Source organism: Oryzias latipes, chromosome 9 (genome assembly GCF_053564925.1).
Source record: "Oryzias latipes strain Hd-rR chromosome 9, Olatipes_Hd-rR_3.1".
Lineage (NCBI taxonomy): Eukaryota > Metazoa > Chordata > Actinopteri > Beloniformes > Adrianichthyidae > Oryzias > Oryzias latipes.
The window spans coordinates 31283610-31295370 of record NC_136245.1 but is presented as its reverse complement, the minus strand read 5'-3'; the positions used below and the strand labels follow the sequence as shown (position 1 = coordinate 31295370).

Genomic DNA, 11761 nt, shown 5'->3' with positions numbered 1-11761 from the left:
AGCCAGCAAAGGTTGTCCAGGCATCTGGTCCAGATGCGTCCTGGATGCCTCCCCAAAAATGCCACACTGGGACCCCAGAAGATACGGAGAATGACTCGGAACCTGCTGGAGAGACTACGTCTCTCCACTGATCTGGGAATGCCTTGAAGTACCCCCAGAGGAGCTGGAGGAGGTAGCCAGGGGGATGGGAGTCTGGCCATCCTTGCTAAAGTTCCTGCCCCCTGACCCGATTCCGGATAAGCGATAGAAAGTGGATGGATTCTCCCTCTGACAATGAATTTTTTCCTTTTTTCTCTTGTGTTAAATGTTTGTCCTTTTTCTATAACGTTACCTGTCCACGGTGTGCCCCACCTTGACCCAACAGTGGCTGGGACAGGCTTAGCTTGTGACCTTGAAAATGATTCAGCGGGCTCAGAAAATGCTTGGATGGAAAAAGAAGAGGCGAATATGAAATGCAAAGCTTTAAGTGTTTCCATGTTGAAGTGTATTTTGTAAATGACATTGTAATCTTTTCTTGTTCTATTGTGTCCTTTGAGTGAACTTGTTTGAGTTCTATGTGAGGTTTGGTCGCTGTGTTCATGGCTCTTTGGATTGGTTCTGTTATTCCCTCCCCAGATGTCTGGAATGATTCATCTTTGTTCTCCATCTTCGCCATGTTCAACTTTTTTTATTCTTTGGTTTTTGTTCCCGGATGCTGGTCCGTTCAGTGTTTTGATAACTGTCAATTTGAGGGTGATGGGGTGTTCTGAAGGCCGCAGCAGGTACTGGTCTGTATGTTTGTGTGGATTTCCTAAATAATGTTATTTTTATGCTGTTGTCCCTAACAAAAAAAAATTAAATGTTTTTTTATTTTTTTTATTTAACATTGACTTAACCAGGAAAGTCCCATTGAGATTAAAAACCTTTTTTACAAGGGAGTCCTGGCCAAGAGGCAGCAAAAAGTTACAAACACAGACAACAAATAAAATTACAATTTCAATTATAAAAAGTTACATTTAAAGGAGTTGACCTCAAGTGCTCTCAGTCTAGCTTTAAAATCATTTAAAAAGATAAGTTCAGGGAGCTTCCAGGTTTTTTGCAGTGTGTTCCATGAAGTGGGAGCAGTGTGAGAAAAAGACCTTTTTCCCAGTTCTGTGCGGACAAATGGAACACTGAGCAACAGTTGATCATTTGAACGCAATGAATATGAATCAACAATTTTCCTCGTTAGTAAATCTCCAATGTAGGAGGGAAGCAGTCCAAGCATGGCCTTGTAAATAAAAGTGTATATGTATATATATATGTATAAAAATATGATTTTTTTTTATACCAAAGATAGTAGAAAATGTACAAACCAGGTCCTTGAAAGAGGTAAACAGAAAGACATTTAACTTTGTTGAGTAACTAAACTTTAACTTAACCAACTGAACAGACCAGCTAACCCAAATAAACTGACATAGCAAGAAGAAACACCTGGGAGAACATTCATAGTGGCTGCTCAAACCCTCTGACAAACATGCAGGACTCTCAATATGTTTGACAAAAACTACAAAACGACTTGGTCTTTCAATGGGAATAAGCAACACACATGATAACTAACAGAATTAAAGAAAATAAACATCATTTAAATTAGTCCATTGTTTTCCCCCTGTAAAACTTGGGTAGATGGTACCTGCCCAATTGCCTGGGTGGTGTATTTAAAGGTCATACTTCCTGTTTCACCCCTTTTGGCCTCACAGCTCCAGGATCAGAATCTCAGCCACACCTGCAGGGACCAGCATCATTCCCCAACAAATCAAAACAGGTGAAGCCAATAAAACTGATAACAATCAAAACTGCACACAAAAAGTGGTTGCCACACATTCACACTAGAAAAACAAAGTGAAGTATTTATTTTAAGTCAAGGAAATGTGTTTATTTATTTGAGCATGTCAGTAGAGTCTTGAAATGTGACCCTGTAAACTCTGAAAAAGGAAAGGTGGTGTGCAGTGAGTGAGGGTTTACCACCGTTTTGCTGTAGGTGTGGCAGTGTCTGCTGTCATCACACTTCTGGATCTTCACGTTCAGGAAGGATCTTGTGATTTCTGCTTCTTTGTTGAGGGTAAACTGTATGATTCCAGTTGAGTTCTTGTGTGTTTGCTAATTTCTTCTATGTCATCTACATATTTGCATTGTATTTGTTGGGTTGGTATGGAAGCGATTGAGGAGCATAATTAAAAATAAAAGTCAAAACCAGAAATGCTTTTTCATTTTCAAAATGAAGCTGCATTTTTAGACTCAAAATTAAAATGAAAACGTAATCCGTAAAAAGGCTTTTTCATTTTCTTCAACTGTTTATTCTGTCACTTAATAAAAATGATAATGAAAATGGTTTTTGACATTTCATTTTCAAAAAGTTCTCTGGTAAATGTGTAGCAAAACTCATTTAGAAATGTCTAATTTGACAATTCAAATGGATTAACAGAAATGCTTTTTTAATTTTCAAAATGTAACCGCATCAAATGACTCAAAATGAAAAATGAAAAATCAATACTTCAAAACGCTTTTTACATTTTCTACTTCAAAACCACTTATTCTGTGTCATAATTAAAACGAAAATGCAAAGAGGGAATTGCATTTGCGTTTTCACATCCACTCTTCGAATAGTGTTACATGTTTCTATTTGACTTAGCATTTCCAGAGGGGAGGCGGGGCGATGACGTCAGTGCTATCTCTGTGTGTCCAGCTGCTAAGAGACACAAGAAGCAGTGCAGTCAGGCTTGTAGCCTTGTGTTAGTGGCAGAGGAGAGGGCTTTGTGACGTTTGTGAACTTCAGATGATTTTACACAGCTTCTCAGGACTTCCTGGCAGCATTTCCGCCTTCCGCAGTCCTCATTCGGACGCACCGCGGTTCGTTGAAACTTTCCTGCGGACTAGCTTTGTCTTCCGACTGGCAGCCGCCTTCGCATAGCGTAGTGCAACGCCCCGCGATCCGCGTCTCCAGATCCCGGAAGTGCAGGTCGGAAGTGCTGCTACGCAGATCTGAATATCTCAAAACCATCATATGAATTTGTGTTTCAAGTGGTGTCCAGAGAAAATAAAGGCTGATGTAATTCCCACAAATTTACATCCAAGATGCTCATTGCGGCATTGCCCGCACAGTTTTAAGTCCCTCTATGGCTAATGTTTTTGCACATATTAGCCTAATGCCTACCTTTCTTTCGGGTCCGCGGAAGGCTGAAATGCAGCTATGTAAGCGGTGTACAATGATCCGAAGTTCATTACCGCTACAAAGCCCTCTATTCTGCCGCTAACACAAAGCTACAAGCCTGGCCGCACTGCTCCTAGAAAGTGTCTCTTGGAAGCCGGATACACGGAGATGGCGCTGACGTCATCACCCCACCTCCCCTCGGGAAATGTTAAGTCGAATTGATACATGCAACGCTATTCACAGGATGGATGTGAAAGTGAAAAGGCAATCCCCTCTTTGCATTTTTAGTTTTAATTATTACACAGAACAAGCGGTTTTTAAGTAGAAATGAAAAAGCATTTCTAAGTATTGATTTTTCATTTTAATTTTGAGTCAAAAAATGCAGCTTCATTTGGAAAATGAAAAAGCATTTCTGGTTTTGACTATGATTTTGGATGATGCTACACAAATGCTTCCATAGATTGGTGCCCTTTTTGGTTGCTGTTTGTTCCAGGTCGTCCATAAAGAACCTGTATTTATATGACAGTTAGAGGATCCACCGTCTGTAGATGTTTGAAACAAAAATAAGTGGATTTCATAATGCAAAGAGAGAATATGTGCATAAGACACTAGACCGGTTTGTATGGTGGGCCATCACAAACGGCTGATTTTGACATGCAAATAACAGGTGAAAATCCTTCTGAGGAAGACTGTGGTCAAAACGTGTCAAGAGCAGCTAGGTCATAATCTTTTCCTAGGTCTGACCAAAAGGACATTATAAGCTGCTGTCGGGCTTTAGTTTTTGTCAAAGTGCAACATTTTTGTTGGAACATTTGAATTGGAAGCTTATTTTGACTGATTTTATCTTGAATTGCGCAGTGTGTCTACCAGGTTCCATAGGGGTTACAGCTTCAAACCACAACCACCAGCACTGAAATGGACCCGTCGGTCAGTGGCTTTACAAAAACGAACCCCCCCCCCCAAAAAAGCAAAAACACTCTAGATGGCAGGGAAGAATAGCAGTGGTTTATAAAGTCTCTTCAGAACGGCTCACAGAGGGCTAGACAGGCTTTGATAGGACCAGATCTTCCCAGCAGCTCTGAGCAGGTAAGACTTTCAGGGGTTGCTGGTTCTAGTATGAGCAGAGAAAGACCTCATCTTTTGATAGTTCTCACACTCCAGTACTGGATACAGTTCACAGATTCAATCTGGAGGTACAGACAGGGGGCAGGCGGGGCAGTTCCAGATTAGATTGGGGGGGGGGTCAAAAATGGAACAGGCAGACCCGATCAGGATTCAAAACAGAGAGACAGCTTTCTGGCAGAGAATTAATGGTGAGGAAGAGGCAGGTGAAGCGGTGCAGGTGATGTCTGGAACAGGCAGAGCAGACAAAGGGACAGGCAGAATCCTGACAAGGAGGCAGACCAGGACACTCTTTATAAATTAACAACCTTGTTGTATTGTGCTGCACTTTTATTAGAATTTTCCTTGTTTGTTCATGTGATCCTTTTCCAAACACAACTCTTTAAAGGAGAAACAGTTGGAATGATGCATCATGAAAGACTTGTGATGTTTTCTATGCTAGAATACTAGATTTATTTGAAATGACCTGCTCTGTTGGTACTGTCATACAACAAGGAACTGAAGTTATTTTGCACATTATCGTTCTCACATTGCTGTGGCAATATCTGCATTAAAACAACGCGCGCCACTGTGGCAGAAAGTCACAGATTTAATGCGAAAAATGTGAAGGTAATCGGTTCGGTTGGAAAGAATAATGTCTTTTAGAATGACGTTCCGTTGCTGCACATACTAATTGCAGCCTTTGATTTCCATCACATGCAAAGGCACAAACACGCACAAATTCAAACACACATTTGCTCACAGGGGAAATGATTCAATATGACAATATTCTTAATTCAAAGTGTTGGGGGCAAATTGTCTCAGGTGAGTGTGTGTGTTAGTGTGTGGGCTTTTGTGATCCTGTGGGAGACAATCAGAGTGAAATGAGTGTAATTAAGCTGCCAGTTGTGGTGTGCTTCTGTCGAGAATTAATATCTGTTGGCCAAGTACGTGTGTGTGCGTAAAAACTGATTAGCATCGTCTCAATGGGTTGCTTCCATCCCTTCACAGGTGGCAAACAGCAAAGCCCCCTGGGTAATCTGTCCAGCAAATTGGATGTTTGTTTGAACTGACATCCAGCTTAGAGCACTGAGGGTGTGTTTGCTTGTTCCGATAAGTGAAAGCTATCCAAATGACTGCGTACACCTGTGATGTTCAGAGGCGGGATATGCGTCTCTCACACGGACTTGTGGTTGCTCTCCAAAGTTCTGGATCTCTCTTTTCTTCCTTTTTGGGGAAACTGAGTTTGGATTTACTCCATAGAAAAGAATTGCTTCCATTTCTTTAAAGTTGTTTCTATCTAAAACACAGTTGTGGTCTTAGTCTGTCCAAGCAGCACAGCAGATGTTCCAGGTTTGAAAATCCAAGATGGGAAAATCAATTCATAAAACAGTAGACTGGTGGTAAAGCCTTTGTTCAATTCAGCTTTTAGTTTGTATTACGATAATTCAGACTTCTTCCATTAGAAAAACCAACAGTGAATTTTCATGCAGTTATTATTTTGATTACCGTAGTTTAAACATTTTTAATTTGGGAACGTTCTTTCAACGTTAACCTAAGTGCAGTGACATGTCAAGAGCCAATTGAATCCAAACCTCTTAAGGTTCGCAGATATTTGTAGCCCTCATGCTATTCAGGTCAGTAACCTTAGTTAATACCAAGAGGCAGGTTAAAAGACAGAGTGGAACAGAGTAACAGAATGTATTGTGATAAAGCACAGAATAGAGAAAAATAAAAAAAATTACTGTAAACAAGAAAACCGACAATTGTATAATGGAGAACATAGATAAATAAAATTAGCCTTATAGTTGTAATTTCTGAGCATTTCTTTATTCAAATCTTTGTACAGCAGAAGCATTGGGACAAACTGCTTTCGGAAAAAAAACTTAGTTTGAAGAAAAAGTTACAGCAAGCTCTCTGCTCCACACTTTTCTGATTCATCCACCTGTACACAAATGGATTCATGTTCACCTTTGTTTTCCTTGTCCTGGATAGCTCCAATATTGTTCGGCATTTTTGTTGTACCGCTAATGTTAGGTGGAGGTTTTAAGGGGCTGTAAGCTAGAGGGAGAAAGTGTAAACAGATGGATGATGGAAAATGGCTGCGGGCTTACTCTGCACAAACAAATTTGGCTTTATATGAAGGCAGATAACACAAACACATCAACAAAAAGCCTAAACCCAGATGTGTTACTATGGTAAAGGTGAAACCATCCAAAGCTCGTTAGGCCATTTTTGGCAGCAACAACTGCATTTTTGACACTGAATGCAATCTTTTCAGCATCGTGAAGGGATTTTGAACCACTCGTCTTTGCACAATAGCTGTTAATTTCATGCATGGTGTCGCTGAACTTGGAGTAACTTTGGTTGGACAGTCCCTCCTAGAACAGTTGACCACTGCTCCATATTTCTACTATTTGTGGATGACGACTTTAACTGTGGTTTTCTGAAGTCATAAAAAAAGAAATTAAATAATTTTCCCAACAAACATCTGTAGCCTTGCCCCTCATTTGTTCTGGAATTTATTTCTACCACCGTATGATGTCTAATGTTAACGAACCGGCTTTCCTCAGTCAGCCAGGTCTGCTCAGATCAAACCATTTCTCGATTCAAGGTCTCGTCATCATTAGACCTGGAAGTGGGTTGAGAAATTTAAATCAGCTTTCTAAAAATGTTAGTTAATTCATGTTTTGTTGTTCTAATTTTTAAATTTGCAACCAAATAATAAATCCGACTGGGCCAAATACTTTTGGACATTCCTGCATGAACATATAGAGATGCACAGTAATGGGAGACTTTGCTGTAAAGCATCTGCAGAAGCAGACTGACTGACAGATAAAGTAATATAAACACAAGGAAAGACAGAGAGGAATCAAACAAGCCACAATGCTGAAAGTCAACATTTGCTGACAGAGGGGTCTGTGAGCATCTTCTAACACTTTGAGCACCAAAATATCCCTGAAATGCTGTCTATCATGGATCTGAAGGGATTCCTCATTGAAGTGGTGGAAAGCTTTCCGGAGCGTTTCTGCTCTTCTTTGGTACAGCTCGACTCTGCCATCAAAATGTCCAACTGCACGTACAGTGAGCTGTGTTAGCGTTTGGACCATTATTTTACCAACCTAGAGAACTGGTACTGGGGTAGGTTCTGGCAGTTTGAATCCCAAACCTATGACTTTTTTATTAGGGCCACTGTAAAAATTAAAAAAATACATTTAAGGGCATAAATTTATAAGAAAAATTAGTAATTTTACAAGGAAAAAACTTTCCTTTCAAAAATATAGTCTCTTCTTCTGAAGAGGCCTGCAAATTCTTTTCGATGTTTTTATAGTCAAACTTAAACTTTACTTTATACTTAAAATGGAATGAATAGAATGAGACATATTTTCTTCTTTATAGCCAAAATAAAACATAATCTGTGGTTTTCTATGTCGTTTATGCAGAGCAGCGGTAGTTCATTAAAATCTCACCTCTGAATTGCGGATGGAACTGTTGGTTTGGAGTGAGCCGTCCTCCTCTTCCCATCATCCCTTTGTTTACTCTCTCTCCTGCTAGCTGACAGCCTCTCACAACCCCAACCCAATACTACCGGTGTAGCGAAAGGGATACGCAATATCATAGCTATCCAGTCATCCAGTTTTGAGCCGGATGCCAGCTTGTATGAGGAACTTGAAGACGTACATGGATCTATTTGTCTACAAGTGAATGCATCAGAATTAAGTGAAGCTTCTTGTGGCTTGCTGTTTTAGGTTCTATGTCACACCTACCACTCTTTTTTGATAACATTTTTTTGTCTGCTCCTGATTCACAACACTTTGAATAAAGAAATACTCAGAAATGCTATTTTGAGGTTAATTTTCATTATACATGTCTTTCGTTAATCAAAAAAAAAAGCCACAAGAACATCTAAAAACACGAAAAAACCTAATTTACATCAGAGTGGGTCTTTAAAGCTCCTGGCGCTCAACTACAGTGACCTGTCCAACTATGTTTGATCCACCGCTCTGAGAACTGAATACAAAGCAATGAAGAAATGAACCTTTAATCAAAGAGCTTCTTCTTTTCTGGTCATGTGAAAAAGTGTGAAGCCCTAACTGCGCCATATTTTCTGGTCCGTGACTTCCCCTTCGGCTCTCTTTTCTAAACTGCTTCTTTTATTGGACTCATTAAAGCAGACTCAGCGGGGTCGTCTCCTAACACCTTGTGGACCATATCTTAAAACAATACTAATCTGCGTTTCACTGAAAGGTCTCTTTTTGCTCCAGCTGTGGATTTTCTTGGTTTTATGACATTTCTGGGTTCTGAGCAGTTTGAATTTAAGCACGAGTGACAATTTTAGTCTAAACGTGAATTGTTTCCAGACCTGACTTCAGACCTTGTTCAGGGCAGACACAACTTTAACTCAGTTCGGTTACTTCTATAGAGAGCCTATCCATCTCTTTGCTTTGGTTTTATTTCCCTCTTACTCATCTGCTCTGTCCTTCCAGCTCACCACCTCCACTCTCTGCCATCTCTCAATCATCCCCTCCCATCCTCTCCAGTGTTTCCTGAACCTTTACACTCTTTCCTCATCCCATTTGCTTCCTAGCTTGCTTTCTGCCCACCTTCGCAGCCACTCTACTCCCTCTAACAATAATTGATAGTCTCTGGTGTGGTTATTTCATTTAAAGGGCCCTGTAAACAAAATCGCCCCTGACAGAACCAATATGGAAATCTCAGGCAGTGGGGCCACAAGTTATGACCTGTGTCATGGTTTGTGTATGAGAGTGCGTGCAGGAAAAACGTGAAGAAAGCGCCTCGGCGCATAGATGTTTGTGAGGGTGTATTTGTCTGGCTGGGACAGAGAGGCAAAAGAGCGGTCCTCAGTTCTGCGTAATAAACTCTAGCGCAGTTAGTCATTAAGTGGGATGTGAATGTGTGGCTTTGTGAGTCTGATGGGGAGGGGTCAAGGCCAAATTGACATCAAATAGTCTAAATTAGCCCCACTTGTCTCCATTGATTTACGGAGGACGAGTAAATTGCTTCTATAGGGAGAGAAAGCGAGGAGGTTCTCCAGGTTTTTCTGCTATTGATCTTGGTGGGCCGTTGGCGCTGACAAAAACTGTGGAGGGAAAACACAGACGAAACGTTATTATGACCGCCGCTGTCACGTAGAACCTTTTTGACCGTTATGTCCCCATGTGTGGATCAATCTGTCCAAGTGTTTAGGTTAACAGTAAAAACCACCAATAGAGTATAAAAAACATCTGAGGCACACGTTTTTACATAATTAGCATTTTTCTTTGTTGCTTTTCTAATTAATAAAACCAGCATTAAAGTTAGTTAGATCGGGAGAAGAAAATTTGGTCTTTGTTTTTATTTTATTTTTGGTTTTAACATTTAACATTTTCTGAGAGAAATTACTTTAGTCAAAATGTTTCTAAATCCACAAAAACTACAGTTCCCAGAGCCTCACCCCTTCACATTTGGCATTACTGAGAAGCCCTAAATGTCCTCTGTTGATTCCAGTTGGGAATTAATTCAGTAGTATGCAGTGGTTGGAAGATATTCAGGTTTAGAAACATCCTCCAGAGCATATTTGCATTGCTGGTAAGTCAGGAGGCTGTTTAATTACAAAAATGTATTTTACAGAGGAAGATTTTTTTTTATAACAGCTTTATTTAATACATAGTTACTTTTAATTTATGTAAAGTTGTGTATAAATAAAGCTTTCGTCATTTTTGTGGTTAGCTTTGAAAACAGAAACACTGATTTCAATAGATAATCTCCAAATTGAAGCAGTTTTCAATGATTCTGTTTTGGCTGAAGAACTTAATGTTCATATTAAAGCAAAGAACAAAATGTTTTAAACTGTTCACACCCCAATCTAAATGCACTTTCACACAGACATTACTGGTCTGGGTTAGCAGCCACATCCATTTGAATTTTTACCCTCATGAATTTAAAATTAAACGTTACATTCCAAAACCATTCAGTTGCAGTTTTTGTGTTGTAGGAATGGCATCCATTGTGGGTTCAAGCTTCAGCCATGATTAAAAGAAAGAGTAAATACATAAAAGCACAATAAACAAACAAAAAAAAAACGTCCATTTGGAGGAAGAAAAAAAAAGCCTTGTAATGACCCCAACCGCTGCAGGATAAAAAAGTAAAGTGCATGGTGGGTAATTTAGCTCTTGTATTGGCCACTAGCTTGGTTTTGGTTCCATATTTGTTCTCCAAATAAGGGGACATGTATTCCTTGATTTTTGTTTTCTTGATTACAATGTATTTGTTAGTTTTCTCAAAAAAAACTATCACTTTATTTTACTAAAGCGATAAAACCGTTATCTCGAGACAGAAGGCTGAACAAACATATTTTCCGATGCAGCCAAGGGATAAACCAGTTTTCTGAAGAAAGAGCAGGTCTTTTGTTGTCTGCCTTATAATGCCACAACGTTCATGTTAATAACACTCAAGAGTTTTGAGTTTAGTCTTGGTGGCTTCCAAATGTTTTTCATTCATTTCTTAAGACGGGTTCCATCCAAGTTCTGATAAAATGAGGAAACCATGATTACTTTTTTTTATCTGTCAATAAACTTATTCAGAAACCTGATATAATCCAGCTGGTTCATAATTAGGGCCCGAGCACGGAGTGCAAGGACCCTATTGTATCTGTTAGGTTTATTATTAGGGCCCGAGCACGGAGTGCAAGGACCCTATTGTATTTACTCGGATTATTATTATTATTATTTTTCTTCCGACGGAACAGTCGCCTTTTTGAGGCCTTTAACATACCCCAAAACTCACCAAATTTCGCACACACATCAGGAGTCGCGAAAAATTTTATATTTTATGGGAGACTGACATGGGTGCACAAAAATGGCTCGATAGCGCCACCTACAAAATTTGTTTTGGCGAGCCCCGCCACATGCTTTGACATACAAGCTTGATTTTTTCAAGGAATGTCCATCAGATGGAAACCTACAAAAAAGTCTCCTGGGACCAAGCTGTCAGTTGCACAGGAAGTCTGCTATATTGATGTCAATATGTCATTTTTGCTGCATTTTGGACATTTGCAGGTCTCGTTCTAGAACGAACTCCTCCTAGAGATTTATGAATAATGACTCCAAACTTTGGTTTTGTAAACTAGACCCATGTCCGATGTTAAATTGCGAAGCTTTTAAGTTTTTACGGTTGTTTGTGACCGTGGCGGCGCGTCAAAATTCGAGGTCATTTTGAAAACACGCCATGAAAAGAAAAATGGCCATTATTCAGCCATGCATAATCCAATTTGATCCAAAATTGATATGCATGATTGCAGTCTGACTCTGAACACATCTGCAGTGGAAGAATCCGGAACAGGTGTAGCGCCACCTGCTGGCAAGAGGAAATGACATGTTTGACTTGGAGCATCACTGCTCCAAGTAGGATGAGCCGACACACCTCAAAATGATATCCACCTGTTAAAAAGCCATTGAAGTTTACTCTGACAAAAAGCCATAACTTTCAATG

The 11761-nt window shown here is 39.8% G+C and overlaps 1 protein-coding gene across 1 annotated transcript in view; it reads left to right on the top strand.

The window, feature by feature from the left end:
- The first annotated feature begins 1715 nt into the window (after positions 1 to 1715).
- si:dkey-215k6.1 (transmembrane protein 132C) overlaps positions 1716 to 11761 on the top strand; it is a 267022-nt gene continuing 256976 nt past the window's right edge. The window contains exon 1 of the mRNA XM_078953270.1: positions 1716 to 1783. The gene's annotated coding sequence lies outside the window, so the exon portion shown is untranslated. The remainder of the gene's footprint in view (positions 1784 to 11761) is intronic.